The sequence below is a fragment of the Rhipicephalus microplus genome, chromosome 5 (genome assembly GCF_043290135.1).
Source record: "Rhipicephalus microplus isolate Deutch F79 chromosome 5, USDA_Rmic, whole genome shotgun sequence".
NCBI classification, from domain to species: Eukaryota; Metazoa; Arthropoda; class Arachnida; order Ixodida; family Ixodidae; genus Rhipicephalus; species Rhipicephalus microplus.
In genome coordinates this window covers 44,235,435-44,255,679 of record NC_134704.1, presented here as the reverse complement: position 1 = coordinate 44,255,679, position 20,245 = coordinate 44,235,435, and the positions used below count along the sequence as shown (strand labels likewise).

Genomic DNA, 20,245 nt, shown 5'->3' with positions numbered 1-20,245 from the left:
TACCTTTTGTAGTTACTACAAGTTCGTCTGCTGCATGCATTGACTTACTAGGGGTGGGTACTCTGCGATAAACTTTCGTTCCCCACCCTTCCCTTGAAAGGGAACCCTGTGGACGCTTATGACTTATTTTGCTTTATTTATTACTTTTTGTATTTACTACAAGTTCACTTGCGCAGGCTTCCTTGCTTTCTCCCTTACCATGGCCCTTTTACGTTGCTGCGGACTGACAAGAAGCCGGAGAGCAAAGGCAGGTGAGAATTATAGCAGCACTACTGCCTTCTACTTAGTAGGAAGATGGGTATCACTTACTGCAGTTCTGCGAATATTATTGAAATAGTTGAAATTTTAAGAGACAGCAGTGTGATTTAAGCTCATGTGTATATTCTTTCTGTTACATACTTTCTCTCTTTCGAACTTTTAATCCATCATTGCCCTTCGCCCAGCGTTGGGCGCTGGAGGAACACTGGGTGACGCTGGGAGAACACTGGGGGAACACTGAGGGGAGGCTGGGGGGCGTCCTAAACAGGACGCTCGTTTGGTTCACCTTCCTGCATTTCTTTTTTCTGCTTCCTTCACTCATTCTTCCCTTACTTCTTAGAAACGCAGCATGTATTGTTTCCCCGATAAACAACTTTGCTGTAAAATGGTTTGCACTTGTGTCTAATATTAAATGTACTATGCATAATACAGAACGTGTCCTAACCTTTTTCTCTCTAAAAAAAATAAAAAAACTTAAGAGGTAAGAATGCAGTCGTGAAAAAGAGGATGAAGGAAAAAATAAACAAATGCATACGTTGGGAAAGCATGAGAGCGGTAAACAGTTGCATCGTCGTGCAGCCAACTATCGGCACTAAATGGCCCTGTAAGATGTAGCATTCGGTTTTCGCACTAAAAGACTAAAAGCAGGCGCGCGGTGACATCTATCGGCTCGCTCAGAACTAACGGCACCTTGTCCCTTTGAGAGCGAGGGCTCGCCGACTCGGAGTCGCTGCCCACGAAGCTCTGATTTGCATAATCTTCCCTATCTCCGCCACTCGCTTCCATATTTCGTCTTCTTCGCCTTGGTTTGGCAAAAGGCGGCCGCAATTTCGTCAGAACTTCCATTTTCTTTTCGTGCCGTTGAGATACGGGTGTTTAGTCCCGTGACCAGACCCTCAGACATGCGCCGAGCGCTGTTTTGACACCGGACACCTTGAAGAAGGGTGACTCGGCCCGTCTCGTCTTCGGTTGTCCTTCGAGGGGTGACGAAGAAGACGAGATAGGCGAGTTCAGCGACACATCATGCAGCTTAAAAGAAAACCCCCCCATATGCCCTCGCCTTTTGGTACACGCCCCTCCTACGCCGTTCGTCTGACTTTTTTTTTTTTCTGCGAGCTAGTGTCGTCTGGACCTGTTTATCAGTGCACAAGGATCTTACCTCCTTCAGAGAAGCGCGGCGTGGCGCCTACGCGGGGGCAGACCGTCGTTATCGCGACTTTCCTCCGCTCTCGTTTTCCTTCTTCCTCTCTTATCAGATTACGTTACGTGCGAGGCCTATTTTTTTCCTTCTCTTTAATATCAACTTTCGTGAGCCACGACGTCAGAGGATACCTGTGGCACATCTGCAGCAAGCCAAAAAGTGGAGAACTCTTTCGTTGTTATTGATGTATTTGCTCTAATGAGTATAATTAAAAATAACTGCCGAGTATTCCCATGTCAAAACCATGATAAAGTTATGGGAGGAACCGTACGTGGAGGCCTCGGGAAAATGTGGCAACCCAAGTTCTTAAACGTGCGCCTAAATCTAAGCGTGTGGGCCTCTACTATTTTGCTTCCGTCGAAATGTGGCCGCCGCGGACGGGAATCGACCATTTCACCTTCGCGTGAGCAGTCAAGCACCATAGTCACTAGAGCACTGCTGCGGGTAAACTTCAAAAGTAAGGCAGGTATAATGACCAATTATCAGAGCCGTGTGTACTTAAAGGAAATGTGCTTGTTAAGCCTCGTCATTTAAGCGCAATCGGCTGCAACGAATGAGTCCTTGTAGTCGTGAGGGGCACCCATAAAAGCGATTCATGCGTATTGAAGACTAGACATCTCACGCAAGCGTACGAAAGGGCCCAATGGCCCATCTGTTCAACATGTGCTTCATGAAAGACGCAATGTAATAAGAAGGAAATGAGCTACTGTCACGTCAAACCTTTTTGTTAGAGGAAGGTTTTAAGGTGAGATTTCTACGGTGTATTAGCGAGCAAAACAAAGGAATGTATGTGCCTGAGCGACCTGGAAATGAGGCATTAAGTAGCCTTCTTACTCTGAATACTGTTTACTACCTTAATCTTCATAATTAAATCTTTCTGTCTCTTTACTCTTGATCCCCTTCCCCAGTGTTGGATAATGTGGCACAGCTCTTAGGCTGACATCGTTACTTTTAGGTCGGAAGAGTTTGCTCTCTGAAATTCACGGGCCGAATCAACAGCGCCTATAGTTCGCACATGATATCTGCCTGTGTCTTCAATCAATAAATCAATTGCATCTGCGGCCTTCACTGATAACATTGGCAGCCCCAGTGGAATTACGAGAGCGAAACCGTTCTTCCGAACTTCTGCCCCTCCCCTCTTCCGGCTCCCCTCTTCCAAAGTGCAAACGTAGCTAATACACCCCACATAAGACACCCCTCCCCCTTCCTCCTTTTGTAAAAGAATTTCCTGGCTGATGACATGACTATCGCTACGAGTAGCTAAATGTCTCTTATGAACAATTCTGGCGCAGTACGTTCTCGTGAATATCGCCCAGGTGATTCGGGGGCGTTGTACCCCTTTAAGTGGCAGTTTTCAGCCGGTTCCCTCCCTACTTCCTCTGTGTCATCGTGGTTTCTATGTATACAAAAAATAGTAATAATAAGAGGATCAACTGCCACCATACTGCTCCATAAAGAAAGCGACAGAATACCAATCAAGAAGGATGTAAAGCATAGGGATACAATCTCCCCAATGCTATTTACCGCGTGCTTACAGGAGGTCGTCCGAGGCCTCGAATGGGAATAGTTAAGAATAAGAGTTAAGGATAAGAGCTAATGAAGAGCACCTCAGTAACCTGCGCTTTACCGACGACATTGCATTGCTGAGTAACTCAGGTGACGCATTGCGACTCGTGAGTTAAAGAAGCAGTGCAAAAGAGTAGGTCTTAAAATTAATCTACAGAAAACGGACGTAATGAACAACAACTTTGGAAGAGAACAGAGCTTCGAGATAGGTAATAGTGCACTTGAAGTTTTAAAAAACTGTGTCTATTTGTGACAGATAATAACCGCGAAGCCAAACCACGAGATTGAAGTTACTAGAAGAATAAGAATGGGGTGGAGCACATTTGTTAAGCACTCTCACATTATGACAGGTAGAATGCCAGTATACATCCCTCAAGAGGAAGGTATATAACATCTGCATGTTGCCGGTACTTGGCCATGGAGCAGAAACCTGGAGACTTACAAAGAGGGTTCAGCTTGAATTGAGAATGACGCAGCGAGGGATGGAAAGGAAAATGATAGGCGTAACCTTAAGAGACAAGAGGACAGCAGAGGGGATCAGGAAACAAAGCGGGGTTTCATAATAAAGAAGAGGAAATGGACATTGGCCGGGAATGTAGCGCGTAGGTAGGATAACCGCTGGTCATTAAGGGCAATTGACTGGATTTCCAGAGAAGGCAAGCGAGTTATGGGGAGACAGAAAGCTATAGGTGGGCAGATGAGATAAAGAAGTTTTCCGGGTATAAAATTGCAGCATGAAGCAGAGAACCGAGTTGACTGGCGGAACTTAAGAGAAGCCTTTGTCCTGCAGTGGACGTAATCAGACTGATGATGATGAATAAGTCTTAAACCAATTCGGTACATCTTGCCGTTTTCTCCACTATTGTGAAAGTTGTATCAATGGGTTACCACCCGTAAAGTGGAAAATTTCATCTATCTAACAGTTCGCAGCGAAACGCAACTTGTCTTCCAAGTGTGGCAGTTTGGGCTAGTTGGTATGACATGAAGATAGTTTTAGCGCGAGAAGAGAACGACGTCCTTTTGGTCTTTTCGTCGTCGTCGTGTTCTCGCGCTATTACCATCGTCTTGTCTTCAAAGTATATGGGCAGCTGTTTATTTCGCTGGAACACTTTCCGCTTCGCCTCTCAAAGAACGGAAGTTGTTGGGGAAGTGGATACCTGAATCATAAATCTTCCGCTTCGTTAGGAAAAAGCTCCAGCTCTTCTGTGGTGAGCTGGCATTGACTGTCAGGGCGGAGCAATTTCTCTTGCTCAAAAGACAGTTCTTCTGCAAGTTTAGTAGACCCGCGCTTCATAGCGGCTTCCCGTTTTCCTAAACTTCTCGATCGCGCTTCACTGACACAAACAAATGATCTCGAAGAAGTCAAACACACAGAAGGGAAAATAAGTAGACCGGAAGGGAGTGCAAAGCGGTGGCCCCGTAAAAAAGATGAAGGTGACAAGGCGTGGTGTATGGGGGTGGCGTTAAGAGGGGGGGGGATTGGTCTACTGCGGTTTTGTGTAGGTGATTGGACAAGTAATGACTAATGGTCATTTGCGTGTAGAAACGCAGCCGTAGACGACCATAACTTTTAGCAGCCGTCAATTTAAACTGCATCGTTTCATTACAGCTCTGGAAGCAACTCAATTTCTTGGATTTAAGTGAACGAGGGGAATTGCAGCTTGTACAGGTGATATTTAAAAGCGTGAAAAATTTATCTATCTATCTATCTATCTATCTATCTATCTATCTATCTATCTATCTATCTATCTATCTATCTATCTATCTATCTATCTATCTATCTATCTATCTATCTATCTATCTATCTATCTATCTATCTATCTATCTATCTATCTATCTATCTATCTATCTATCTATCTGTCTGTCTGTCTATCTATCTATCTATCTATCTATCTATCTGTCTGTCTGTCTGTCTGTCTGTCTGTCTGTCTGTCTGTCTGTCTGTCTGTCTGTCTGTCTGTCTGTCTGTCTGTCTGTCTATCTGTCTGTCTATCTATCTATCTATCTATCTATCTATCTATCTATCTATCTATCTATCTATCTATCTATCTATCTATCTATCTATCTATCTATCTATCTATCTATCTATCTATCTATCCGCGCGTGTGTGTTGCGCGTGTGAGTGTGAGTTAGTGTGTGCGCCCACCCGCGCGCACAGGAATTGAAGGCTGATGAAATCTGATTTCATTGCTTACCAGAAAAGGAAGCGTTTAAATCTAATTGTAGTTCCCGGACTGCAAAAGAAATAAATTGATGAAATACGCTCAAAAAGTAGTATAAAGAAAACGGAAAAGCCTCATGTGTATCTTGTTCACATTGACAGTTCGGGGTGCTTATTTGAAGGTGCTTCCGGGCCACTAACGAATGTTCGGGCCGTTAGCCATTGACAGTCCAATTCTGTAAAACTACCTACCTTAAAGACAAAGCGAAGGACTATGTTACAGCAGTATCGAGAACAAATGTACAAGCCTGGTTTTAGAAGCCTGTATAATAAATTACTTGAACATTTCTATTCTAGGTCTCTATCTCGTCCTTAGAGTGTTTCCGTATTCGTTTTTTTATTTTAACACGAAAGTGTTTAATGCCAAGGTCCACCATGTTTTGCTGACGGATTTTCGTCATGGATATGACGTTGTAAAATACATAAAAATAGAAGGCGAAGAAGAAGAAAAAAAAAACGACGAGGCAAACATCTGTTGCACGAAATCGGAACAGCAACCTCTCGATCTGTAGCAAGAGCATTAACCGTAAGTCATATATTATACGTACACCATACACTGTCCGGCGGTCCTCAGAGCTTCGAAACTTTCACGCGTTTTTATTATCAGTGGCGAGATGGCATGACAGGCTCGCGTTGGGCGCTTTAGAAAGGTCGTCACCTCCACGAAGCACCGCCTCCACGGAGCGGGGTCTCTCCGGCACGTGCGCTTATAAGACTCGTAAATCGAAAAATGAGGAAGGTCACTTCCCTCGCTGCCGCGGGTGCGTTTACGAAAAGCGCGCGCTGCTGACACACGACGCAGGAATAATGCTGAAAGTTCTTCGCGCTTGTCTTTTGCATACTTGAGCACTTTTTTCGTGCGCCTTTCCATCCGTTTGAACAGCGTGCTTGAAGTGACGAGATGTGACAGTTGTTAGTCCACGCTGTTCCTGTATATGGTAATTCCGTGCGTTATGTCTGCTTGAGGTGTGCGCTGCAAACCTCGAGTTGCTTGTCATTCTTAATGCGGCTTGGCAATTTGTTGGTGTTGCTGAAGCAATGCACAATAAACGCTCAACTACCTCTGTGAAGACATGTTTCACTTTCGTGTTATACCGATCCCAATGTAGGGGAACCGTTCATGTTTTTTTTTACTGTTTTTCGTGATTTTGTTTGCCACTGTAAGGTAGCGAACCTGGATCAAACTGGCCCGATACAACTGTTTACTGAATCAAGAGCCTTTCTTCTGGTCACCCTAACAGAAACAACTTAATCCGAACAACCTACCACAAATACAAAATTGTAAGGTACGTGAGAATCTCTACTACGGAAGCCGACTTAACTTCGTGTTTACTGTAAGCGTATGGCCGTCCCTAATGCATGCGTGGCGTTGAACTTCCGCAGCGGTAGTGAAGCAAAAAAGGACAACGGCCACTTAGCGCGCGCCCACGTGTGGTTCCACGTATCGAAACTTCGTCAGGTGATGGATGGCGTATACGGTGGCCAATCGACTTCGAAAAAGACTCGCTGCGCACTCCTACAGATGGTCATCGCCTGCGAACGGCTGTTTCGTTGTAACGAGGTTTGCCAGGAACGCCATGTCTATAAGCGCTGGTGCTCGCTGCGATTGGTAATTGGCCGGTGCGGCCGTTCCAGCTGACTGCGCGTTCCTCCTTCAACTACGCCGGCTGATCTCTGTTTTCCTCGATCATCGATAACCTCAAGCGAAAGTGAGAGAGGCGGAGTGGGCGTGCGTGTGTAGGTGTTATAGTTCGCGCCGAAAGGTCGTTTGTTACGCCCTTTCTCTTTGACAAGCTCGAATGAGCGAAGCAATGAAAAATGCAGCCGTACCCGTCTTTATGTCCTTGTTTGCATGCCTTCGTTGTCCTTGTGGGAGATGCCGACGTTGTCGAAGCTCTCTCTGCAACTGTGTAGCAGTTTAGCTACACAAGGGATTGATAGTGCAGACAGGCCCCCCCCCCCGCGGAGTGCTGGAAAAGCACAACTTAATCAAGGCGGAAGAACAGAGAGCCTGTGTAGCGGTGGCGAGCAGTACTTCTGAGGCTGTTGTTTGCTTCTGGCTCTCCGTTAAGCAGAGGGTGTGGTTGTGACCGTGTTTCGGAATGAACATGTGGATAAATTAGCATAGTGGGGTTACGAGTTATAGAAACCACTCGGCTGATGACGATTTCAGTGGACATAAAAGAAGAAAAAGAAAGAAAAGTTGTCACTCGATGCTCATACCAGGTCCGTAGCCAAAATATTTTTTTTCTGAGGTGGCTGGGGGGAGGGGCACTTGTTGAAGTGCTTGAAAAACACCTATGTTTATTATTTTCAGCTTTAGCTAGCCCCCTCCCCCTGGCTTCTGGCCTGGTTCTGGTCTAGCCATGCAGGGGAGGTGGTGTTAAGAAATTTCAGTTTTGCACGCGTGTATATACACGCCCACATACAAAAATGCACATGGACACACATAAAGTATCGTTAAAACCATGTCCCATCCATACCACCATCAAAAAAAAAAAATCTGGCTACACCACTGCACCTTAGCGATCCGACCTGGTTTTACCCCGATTGGGCATTAGCCGTAGACAACGTATCACAGCCCTGTATACATAATAGGACACCAAGTTCCTGGCTCAGTGGACAGCAATGCACAGGTAACCACGGCCTCTGACTCTCTTCATTCTGCGCTTATTGTTCCAGGTCGTCGCACTTTTGGAGTTAACTAACAAGGCACCGACTCTACACAATGCGTACGTGCTCGAAAGCGCGCGCCCGTCGCTGGTGATACCGCTATGCAACGCGGGGGAGTCCTTGCGTCCCTTTGCGTGGCGGAGGACGCTGTCAACCGAAATAGCGGGGCTCGAGCGCTGACAGAGAAGCCAAGGCTAACAAAGCGGCCGCATCCTCCTTTGCATGCGGTGATCTCGGCCTCGGCAGTGCAGCAAGCAACATGCGTGGGGCCAGGCGCCCCTCTTTCTCTATCTCTCGTCTTTTCGACGTCGCCTCGAAAAATAAAGAACGCCGGCGCTGCCGGGGTCTTCAAGGCTCTTGCTGACGGAATGTGCCCACTTTCGACGCGCCGGCGCTGTGTGTGGAGTTCCCCGTATTCAGAGTTGATGCCGCTGGTGTGTCTAAAACTTCGATGCAGCTGTGCATCACACATTCCCACTAGGCAGCTGTGTATAAAACCTTATGTTCAAAGGCGATGTTTAACGTTGACGAAAAGGCTCACCACCAGCGGTTCGTCGCCGTCGCTTCCTTTGCACCTTCCATGTCGCTTTCTGGTTGTTTTTGTAGCGAAAGCTACACTGACCGAGGTTCAGCAGTTTCGCGTGGCTTATCAAGAGCCGTGCTGCGCATGCTCGAGGAGCGCTGACGTCACACGGCTCACTGCTGGAGAGCGAAGAAGGCACGGAAGCTCCTGGAAGTGACGTGTCACTACTGGGCTGGTGCTTTACTCATGTGAGCGTGTTCGTTAGTCCGTCCGTCCATCCATACGTCCATCCGTCCGTACATCTATCTGTCCAGTTGTCTCTTCGTGCATAAATCCGTCCGCGTGACCATTCACTACTCATCCGTTTGTGTGTCTCTATGTCCACCCGTCCGTCCGTAGCTGAAGCTACGTATATGCTGTCATAGCTGAGCCTAACCGCTGTAGATTTTTTCTTCCGATTGCAGAAAATTTTGTTGAGATAAAAGATGATAATAAACAAAAGAAAAGGATCGATTGATTGATATGTGCACGTTAAAGAACCCCAGGTGGTCGAAATTTTCGGAACCCTACACTACGGCGTCTCTGATAATCATGTGGTGGTTTTGGGACGTTAAACCCCACATATCAATTAAGGATTGATTGATATGTAGGGTTTAACGTCCCAAAACCGCCATATGATTATGAGAGACGCAAAGGGAAGGAAGCAGACAACTAAGTCATGTACGGAAGCATAAAGAAAAAGTTTGTTAGGAAAAGAATTTGGGATTCTGGAACATGGCTGTGGCTGCAGAGCATCTTCATGAGGTTGAGATTAATCCTACCTTTATACAAATATATAGGCTGAGCTCTAAATAGAGAGTAGCATAGATAGAGAGTAGGAAATAGAGAGTAGGATAGATAGATAGATAGATAGATAGATAGATAGATAGATAGATAGATAGATAGATAGTGCACTAATAGATAGATAGATAGATAGATAGATAGATAGATAGATAGATAGATAGATAAATAGATAGATAGATAGATAGATAGATAGATAGATAGATAGATAGATAGATAGATAGATAGATAGATAGATAGATAGATAGATAGATAGATAGATAGTGCACTAATATGCACGAGCACATTTTTCTGGCAGTGAAGCTGGGCGTTTTACGGCAGGTCCGTGCTTATTCAATTCTGCTAACATATGGAAACTACGATAAATTATTTGACACACTACTTAATTAACGATGTGGCAGAAAATGCGCTGCTCAGTGTTGCGCTAAATAGGTAATATTTCATATTTGCACCTAAATTGGCAATATTTCATCTTTGTCTACTTTCTAGTTTACGTGTTTGCTATATTAACTACTTCGCATCAGGGCAAATGTGGAGCAGCCTCGAACAGCTGGTTATCCTGGTTAATCGCATTCTTCCGGAAACTGAAACAGGAAGCACACCCATCCTCTTCCGGATCACTTGGATAAGTAACAGCACGTATGGAGCTTCCTCATTGCAGATATTTCTTGAACGCCTCGAAAGGCTCCCAGTTGATGCCTTAAGTTATAAGCCCTCCCATACGGACAAGACCATCACGCATTTAAAAAGCTCCACCGAGAACTCCGTGTTCCTCTCAGCTATTGCGATGGTGCACCGCCACGGCCATGCTGCACTCAAGTGCACCAGCGTGACAACTGTGGTGACAAAAGTGTTGCTCTGTTCCCCCACGAAGGCCACCTTCTCGCACAGATGCTACGATGCGCGGCAGAGGAGTTGTGCGAGCTGTGTCGCTCCACACTATGCGTCCTCGTCGTGGGTTCCTCGAAACGGGCTCTCGCTTCCCCACCGCCCACGGCGCGGAGACATACGAGGCGAGTCGAGAAATAAGCTTCGGACAGCAGCCGCGCGGGCGGCCTGCAGCTTTGTCTCAGCGCTCGATTCGGTCGTACCCCCTTTAGCTTTATTTATGAACTGACGCGGAGAGGCAAGAATAAGGGCTGCTACGAACAGGGGCGGGTCTTATTACCGACGTCGAACGAGAAGATTACAAAGTCGTGCCTTGCTCCGAGTGGTGAGATCAGATAACGGTCAGTCGCGGAGGAGCAGAGGTTCGGGAGAACTTATGGAAGCTGCGAAGATGGGAGACATGGCGGCAACTTAGTATCAGATGGCGTGGGGGGAGGGGGGGGGGTGTCACAACCACGACAGACGGCTGTGTCCGGCAATAAAGAAGAAATCAGAGCCAAAATCTTCCGCTGATCTTCCGAGAGAAGAAATGTTATGATGTGGTTTAATCTTGCGTGGGCTTCATCAAGAAATAATCCGAATCAGTGCATCTGTATACTGAGTTTTTTTCGTTGAGCCTTTCGTCCTGCTTTTCGCCCCCTTTCTTGTTTTTCTGTCTCGCTGTAACAGACAGCAGTAAGAGAACACTCAAGCAATCAGAGCACTGCTGTGTTCACGTTTTCGAATGCAGGGGTTTAGTCCCTCCATTGAAATTCGTTTTTATAATTTGTTTATTTTTTCGTTATAATTAGCCTATATGCTCCCCGACCAAGGGGAATTTCGGCTTTTTCGCTAATCGATTGTCGAATACACTTTTTCTTTGTGGCGCGCGTAAGGACAGCACTCAAGAAAACAACTCAAGGTTAGTATGACTCAGCAGTGTTTTAGGCTTTCCAAAACGCACCTACGCGCAACTTATGAAAAGCCACGTCCAATATTCATGTTGCGAAAATAAATTTTAGGAAACCAAATCCACACATGCTTTGTAACACACGTGCTCCCTAACTTCGAAATACGCGTAAACCCAAGATTATTACAAATACTTTTTGATAAGGTGAAGTTTAAGAAAACGACCGCAATGTTCAATAACTATGTTGGTGATAAGAGGTGTAGTCCTACAAAGAACATGTGTTAAGATTAAATAAATAAATAAATAAATAAGAAAAGTAAAATAACGAGAAAAGAGAGTGTCACCCTACTGCGTATATAATCCGCACATATTTTGCCACTGGAACACTGTCACGGCTATCAATAGTTAGATTACCAGCAGAAGCTACTTTGGTTTTTTTGTTTCTTTTCAGGCGTATTGCAGACGGTAACTATACGGCTCTTCTGAATAGGATAGATCACCACAGACAGCAGAATAGCTGCTTGACCGACCACTAACGAGCAAGAGTTAAAGGAGAGGAGAAAGCTACTGGCCAACGCTCGCAGCTGTCGCTTCATTGCAGACCGGAAGGGGAAATTGCAGCTGCTTTCCACGAAGTAACCAGCGCGAGAGTCCTTGAAAGAGAGCGCCCACGTTAAGAACAGTTAAGGACAAAAAAGAATACGTTGCAATAATAGCAATGTCTGAATCAGACTGAATCATTCTGAGTAACAGCTGCTAAGCGAAACCACCGCGAGCCTCGCAATGCATGCAGAACACGCACGGCGTAACCATGCATAATTCGGCTGGCTTCTATATTGCAAACTCAAGCAGCTGCTCGGCCCTCCAGAGAATTCAGACGCTTCTCCACGCCGCGATATATAGACCGAAACCAGCCGTCGCACATAACCTGTTATACATGTCGACGAGCTAGCAGCATTGAATGTCGAATTCCAGATAATCAAGTAGCCACGTCGAGCTAGCACCATTAGCAAGAATAACTGATGGTGTTCTTGGCCTTGGGGTGATGACGTAGAGCTGTCCAAGCGGGGTGAGTCACTGACGTAACAAGCTCGGAACGTGGTTGTGGTTTGAGGGGCGCAGTGACTCTCTTGCCTCCCCTGCCGATGCAAAAGGGGCATTGCCCCATCTCTTGCAGGCCATCATTAATAAATTCTCACCATGTATACATCTCTTGATTGGAGACCTACCGTAACAGATGCATTTCACGCTTTCCGCGCTCTCATGTTCAAAGTGTTGATCTTGCTGTAAATTAGCGCGTTAAGTTTTATCGGGGGGAGTTGTGTGATGGGTGAGATATCTTGAAATTTTCTGTAACGTGGAATATATCAGTGAAGTTGAGATTTTACCGCGTTGGACAAGCCTAATCATGGCGCCCGGAAGGAAAAACGACCGGCAAGCTTTGCAAGTCTACAATAAAAGTCCAGTTGCACCTAGTTGCTACGCAACTTCTAAGGTGAACACTACAGCGAAAACTAGGGTGCACCACAAAGAGGGGGAATGACAGCACGAGTGCTTGTCTCACATCTTCTATGTAGACTTTAGATGGACGGAAAATATTGTAGTCCCGTGTGCTCAGATTTGAGTGAACGTTAAAAAACTCCAGGTGGTCGAAATTTCCGGACCCCTTCACTAGGGCGTCTCTCATAATCATATGGTGGTTGCGGGGCGTTAAACCCCACATATCAATAATTATCTTCTTTGTAGACCATCCTGGTTTGCGTTGACGTTTTCACTTTGCAAGGCTTGATCCGCCTGCAGCAAACAACACTGCTCTTCCTATCAGCTGAACAACAACAACAACAACAATACAACAACAACAACAACAACAACAACAACAACAACAACAACAACAACAACAACAACAACAACAACAACAACAACAACAACAACAACAACAACGACAACAACAACAACAACAACAAAAGAAACCTTTTATTCAAATATGCCAGCAATATTCTGGTTTTCCACGGCTGACAGTGTGTTTTTCTCGATCTCACATCCCCGCCTACTGGCTCACGCTACTGGCTCGCCTACTGGCTGACGGAGCGGCTTCTAAAGACGCGTCTCAAATCTATACTGACGATATGCAAGCGTTAAGGCTTCGCACTTCTTCAAGAAAAAGCTATAGCTGTCAGGAAATCCGCGCGGACGTCCTCGACAGATTGTTTCCGTCACCATGACCCGGGCGCCTCTGGGCACCTCCTGTCACTGGCTTCTGCAGTACGCGCAGACCTAGTTCTCAGTGAGGCGTCGCGCCTGCCACGCTTTATTTATTGCCAGCTCCTCGTCACCCCAGCTTACCCCGCCGTTTCACGGTTTTGTGAAAGGCGGCTGGTCACGAAGCGAGGCATCCGGCAAGTGTTATCTCCTCGGTGAATTCTGCGCCAGCAACACCTCCTGCCACCCCCACCCCCCTTATTTTTTCTTCTTCTTTTAGATGGGCTGAAAAATTTATAGCTGACGTTTTCATAAATCATACAGCCGAACTTTAGACGTTGTGGAATCTGCGGCAGCCACTTTTTCATTCTAAAAAAGCACATTTCAAAAGTGTAAGACGAGATAATTTCAGAATTAAATTCGTCTCGCAACAATTGACTTGGCGTCATTGCTCTTACTCAAACAAGGCAGCGTCAGTAAACACAGCAATGTGCGCTCACCTCACCTAACCAACACTACGGTAATGAAAAAAACGAAGAAAAAAGAAAGGAAACACATTTGCCTCAGTTGTGGCCATGATCGAACAACAGACACCATTACATGCGGCTTCTCACAGAGGAAGAGTCACAGTAGGAGACTAATTTGTCCTTGTCCGGGATTCAAACGCGGGATAATTGTCTTTCCTAGCCTGTCGCTCTACCAGCTGTGTTCGTAAAAAGCCAATTTTAATTATGGAAGGCTCGATAAATAACGATATCAGCCGCCTTCATTTGGTATTAAAGTCGTCTGGTAACGATCGACTCGGCGTCATCGATATCACTCACACATTAGGATACGACAACGTTTGGAGCGTGTACAATGTGCGTTGCGCTGGCGTCAGTAATATTTTCAGGGGTTCACAATGTTCAACCGTTTCTGTCACGTAGAATGCACAGCGGATTCAGGCCTCAGTGACATAGGTCGGTGTTACCCTTCACTGTTTCCCTGCGCTAAACCTGTAGGTCAAGATATGCATAAACATTTCGCACACTAGTTCGTTTCGTTGACAAATACGATGACGGCACTGATTCAAAATTCGAGCACAGCGATCCTGGTTAGAGATACGTCGGTCACCACGAGCGCGGCCTATTCGTCACGTGGAATTACACCGACGCCTGCGGCCTCGTGGTGGGTTGCGGCAACCATGGCCCACTTGGCAGCAGCAGTCGCTACGAAAATGTTGTCATGGAAAACGATACGAACGAGGACTGCTACGAAAAGTAGGCCGGTTAGCATTCACGTCTAAACGTCATCGCTCCGACATCAACACTTCGAAGACGACGCGCCGAACTCAAAGGAAGAAAGTGACAGTTGCCGAAGAGCCACGGAGCGAACAAATCTTCGTATAGGGCGAGGGAAAGATAACGGGCGTGTGTGTGTGTTCGCGTGAGCTGTTTCGATTGCCTCCTGGAAATTTTCCGTAATAATATGTTGTCGCGTTTCTCCAAGAGGGACTACGTGCGGGGTTTGCGTGCTCGAGCTAATCTGAATCCGTGACCTGATTTCTTCGGGTTTCGAGCGTAGAAGCGAAAAGAATCGCGAATCGACTTTTCTCGTGCGCGCCTTGATGTTTGTTTATGGTGACGGAACGGCGCGGAAGAAAAACATTTGGTTTTTCTTCCTCACAGTTAGTCGTAATTTCAAATTCTATGCTTATAGTTATGACTCCATGTGAATAAAATAAACATATATAACCTGTACAACGTGTGATACACTGTTAATGAAAACCAGCTGATCACGAAGCCGAGGAAGCGTAAAACTAGCAGGTTTTAAATGCACGCAAACAGCCCGTAATGTGAACGAGAAGGCGACTGGCCACCGTTATTAGGCACGTGCTCTGAAGGTTGCAGGTTCGATACCTGCTGGTAGCAAGTTGTCCTTTCATCAACTTTACTTTCGTCGCATCTATATCGCAATGACTACAATAGACTTAAAACAGTACAATGAACACCCCATATGCAATCCCAATGGCTTCATTATATGTTTTTTTCACTAACATCGTGTCAAACGAAGAAACGACCCCTCAAAACTTTCTTCCTTTATTCTCCATGGAGTGTATATATAGAATATACCGGCCGTGCTACCATGCTCGTCTGCAAAGCGTGTTATATTTCCGGTCACGGCAGCAGCACACTGATGCAACGAATACAAAGCAAGCTCCTTGATATTCAACTCTAGCATGGAGAACCACAGGTGGTAAAACAAGGCTAATACGGAGTCTCTCACTACGGCATGTCCCGTAATAATGCACGCCGTGCCTTCTGCATGCAAAACCCTTGTATAAGTTAGGTTTCGCCCCCTGTGCGTATTTTGTCACCCGCTCATTTTGTGACGCTAATAGCCACCACCCATGGCGTGGTGCTCTCACTCGATGCGAACTAGAGTTACTGCATATGCTCCCTACGCGAGCAGAGAAACGAATAGGTCCGCCATATTGCCCGTCGTGGCGTCCACGTTAAGCAGAAAAGCCACTCCTGTCATGTATATCAGCCGGCGCGGCCACGCTGTAAGATTCACCGTGGGCACAGCTCAGCGGCTCCATGTGCATTTCGCTCGCTCATAACGCGTCGCTGGCGCAGACTTTTTCAAAGAGAGAGAGATAGAGAGAGAGAGAGAACAACATATAGAAAAACTGAAACAAACAGTGAATATGGATGAAACTGGTGCTGTAAATTATTCGATAGATGTCATTATCAGAAGTCATATTTTGTTTTAACTGTTTCAAATAGAAACTTGAACAACGGTAGACATGATATTGAATTAATTAAGTTCTGCAAATTGGTCGTTTCACGTTTTGTTTGACGCAGGGCTTGGAAAGATAAGGTAGATTTCACGAGAAAATTATGAGCGGTGATGAAACAGTGCTTAAAACGTTATCACTCTGCGTTTTAGAAATACTGCAAGCTAACCAGAAAATTTGGGGCAGATGTAAATAGATTTTGCATAGAATAAACATTACGTAGAACAATTCTATTTTTCACAGTGCTCGCACATTGTTATGCTGCTTTCATATACTATAGTGACGTGATCACTCAAACATTAATTAGCGCACAATTTTATCTTTCGGTCAGTTGCAATTTTTGTGAGCAGCTAGCTGACGACATTGCGCGAGAAGCCACACATAACCTGCTTGTTACCGCCTACGATAGTCGAAAAAATATCGCTGACATTTTTGTTATGCTGCGAAGGGACAACGGAAATGAGGTACAGTGTGTTCACGGTATTCCTCGATGCAAAGGAAAAAAAATATAATAAAACTTAGCCAGCGTGTTCTTCCTCCATAATAATACTTACCCATGGGGAATAAACGCAAGGAACTTCCACATGCTTAGATGTAGGTGCATGTTAAACAGCCCTGGATGGTCAAAATTAGACAGCAGCCCTCCACTATGGTGTCCCTCATGATCAAATCGTGATTTTTACATGTAAACCTCCATTAATAATTAATACCCCTATATTAAAAGAGAATCGTTACTGCACCAGAAATGTATTTCATGCATATCATTGCTTTCATTTACTCAGGGCATAGTTGCGCATGTTCAATGTCAACGGGAATAAATAAATATTTAAAACGCACAAGTATTCCATATCAAGCACACGAGGGCAATGCAGTTGTTCCACGAATTATATAAGTATTTGAACCACGCAAGTATTTCATATACAGCCCACTAAAACAATGCGGTTGTTCATGGCTAGATGTTACGATGCGAATTCAGATTTTAATGTCAACGATCACCGTCAGACGGCACTTTGAAGAGAGGCACATGCTCCACACTAGTTCGAAACCAGAGCGGTAATTCGGTACAAAACACGTTCTAGCCATTTTGAGAAGCTTTCAGCAATTTGATGTCACCTTCGTCGACAAAACAGCATTAAACTTACGCGAACAAACGAAAATTCGGCAGAACCCACGTACCTGGGAATCGACGTTAGGTGAAGCAAGCGGAGGGAAGGTGTCTGTGTTACAATTTTTTTATTGAGTGACACGTCATCAAAAGACGCTAAATGTATGTACAAATGTTGCACACACAGACATATGTTGAAGAGCTGCATATGTTTATATAACCAGTTGTTTGCACTTGCACAACGATGCCAACTGGAACATGCGTATTAGCAACACCACAAGCTGATATGAAGCCCTGATGCTCGCGAGGATGCTGGCCCTCGACACTGCTACATAAATGAACTTCAGCGCATGGGAACTAATCACAATTCACGTTAACCCGACGTGACGGCAGTATCAAAGGAGTACGTAGGTAATGTTTATAAAATTGGGTAGTCAGCACTGCAACCACTATTGACGTTTCACGAAGATTAGCGCCTATAGTTCCGACACCTGACGCATATCTGCGGTATAATGCTTCATTGCCACGCAAAATGTTTGGGTTTGATTTCAGCTGGGGCCTTGACATTTATTTTTTGCATTCGTCGGGTGCAGGCTACCGATGTCGAGTATTTCTTAACGCTCGCATGTCAAAATTGCCCATGCGTGTTCTCGTCGTTCTTGGGTAGATCCTAAGTGTCAATCACCCGTGGCACATATACCTGCATACCAGAGGCACATAACCGCCCGTGAGTATATGTGCCACTCTCTGGCGGAGAGTGTTTGACGACGTACGCGACGGGATTGTGACATTATTCATGTCTTGACCAGCGCGTCATACTTGTCAAACCATCTTACCCTCCCATGCTAATTTTGGTTCGCACTATTTCAAGGGGTTCACACCATTCGGTTCACACCGTTTAACATCCAAACGTATAAGCGGCTGATAGATAGATAGATAGATAGATAGATAGATAGATAGATAGATAGATAGATAGATAGACAGACAGACAGACAGACAGACAGACAGACAGACAGACAGACAGACAGACAGACAGACAGACAGACAGACAGATAGATAGATAGATAGATAGATAGATAGATAGATAGATAGATAGATAGATAGATAGATAGATAGATAGATAGATAGATAGATAGATAGATAGATAGATAGATAGATAGATAGATAGATAGATAGATACGCTCAAGGTTGCCGAAGTTCGCTTAAAAATGCTTCGCATTTAAAACCTGGCTTCAAAACAGCGTGGTCACGCATTTCAACAAAATGACCCAGAATCAGCAGCATGGATGTTTCTGCCTATAGCATGTTGCCGAGACGGCTGCCCCGCTCGTCGTAGCGCCATCTAAGAAGGCACCGATGAAGGTGAGAAAACTGATAGCGGCCTGAACATTATCTGGACGCGCTGGGATGGCGCTTTTCAACGCATTGTGGGGAGAGTGTCAGCACCTGTATATCATTACTAGAATATTACCACGTAGCATTCTTCTTGCACCGTGGTTCAGAGTCACCTTCCCCATTCATTTTTTCAACACATCAATGTAACACCACCACCGCCACTCTGTTGAGAAAGCCCCGTTTTTATTCTTGTGGGCTCTACTTTTACCTGATGAGTTCTTTTTCATAGAACGTTGGGCTATACAATATATATTATTTATGCTAAACAATGCTTCTTAGAAAGACAAGCGTTATTAGAATGACGAGTTCGAGAGGAGCTTATCGTCACTCCTTTAAAAGTTTCCTGCGCCTTTGTTCGCGAGTGCTCACAATCTCGGTGACGATCTCCGAGGCTCCCCTGCGTCGCTCGACCTCCCCTTCCTACACAGAGATCGTCGCCACGCGCCACGAGCGCGCGCTGCCTGCTTTGCATCCCGAAATAGCGGAAGTGCTGGCGCGGATAGCGACCGTCTCGGCGTAACAAAACACAGCAGGCAAGGCCTGGATGCTAGCACCTTCCTTCGCCTCCCCCTTTCCACCACTGTTTCTCGCTATTCTGTAGTTCTTTCCGCCAACAACGGATTGTCTTCCTTCCGTCCTGTAACGGCGCCTACGTTGGGGTTCTTCAGCTGGCCGCTGCTGTCTGGTTCCGAGGGCGCAACTGGCCGCGTGTCACCGCCCCTTTCTTTCTTTCTTTCTTTCTTTCTTTCTTTCTTTCTTTCTTTCTTTCTTTCTTTCTTTCTTTCTTTCTTTCTTTTTTTTTCTTTCTTTCTTTCTTTCTTTCTTTCTTTCTTTCTTTGCTTGCTTGCTTGCCCTTTTTCTTTCTCGCTTTTTCGAGCCTGATGCCTTGTCTTGCCTTGTCGCCTAAAAGATCTTGGCTCATACCCACAAGGGGGACTGGCCTAATGCATAGTTTTGGCTTCTGAAGGGCGTTCTGCTGTTTCCTTTTTGAGAGCTTCCGCTTTTAAAATGATGCACGGGTTCATAACTGGTTCGACAGCCCTTGACCAGCTCACTTGGACGTCGTCCAAAGTAAAGAACGGACGGTGTTCGGTATACTGCACCACCGAAGACGGCAACACGATCAGAATGCCGGGAAATATGGAACAGAACTTTCCAATCAGTGGCGAACAAGGAAACACGGCTGTTGGCTTTTCTGTTTTGGTACTAAGAATTTCTGTTACGATACTTGGCCTATATGGGCATTGTGAATTCTTTTTCTTTATATGTCTATTTTGCAACACTAACACATCGGGATTGTCGTAAGAGCACCAGGATGAATTCGACTGTAGCTGACGTCAATAAAAAAAAAGAGACAAAACAGCAAAAAAAAAAAAACACAGATGACTTGATGCCAACAGCAACTCAGGCTTACACATGAGCTGAGTTTATGGCATAAGCGAGCCTTTTTTCCCCGGATTCACCAATAAGCAAATATCAGGTCATTTTTGAACTTAAAACCGCGTAAACTTTGGAGTCTTAGGGGTTTTTACTGAAGAATGTTTAGATGAAACGACGTAACGCTAGAGCACACCGCAATTTCTTTGCTTTCCTTGAAATAAAAAAAAAAGGAGGTAACCTGTTGTTCTATGTACGTATCGAGCTGTCGGTGTGCGGTCACTTGTACGAAGGCCTAATACTTTCAATATGACATGTTACGATGCAGCTG

The 20,245-nt window shown here is 45.4% G+C and overlaps 1 long non-coding RNA gene across 2 annotated transcripts in view; it reads left to right on the top strand.

The window, feature by feature from the left end:
• Positions 1–173: 173 nt before the first annotated feature.
• The window catches only part of LOC142817755 (uncharacterized), a 391,122-nt gene continuing 371,050 nt past the window's right edge, over positions 174–20,245 (top strand). For both annotated transcript variants that reach the window (XR_012895339.1, XR_012895338.1), the window contains exon 1: positions 174–251. This is a non-coding gene — a long non-coding RNA (uncharacterized LOC142817755). The remainder of the gene's footprint in view (positions 252–20,245) is intronic.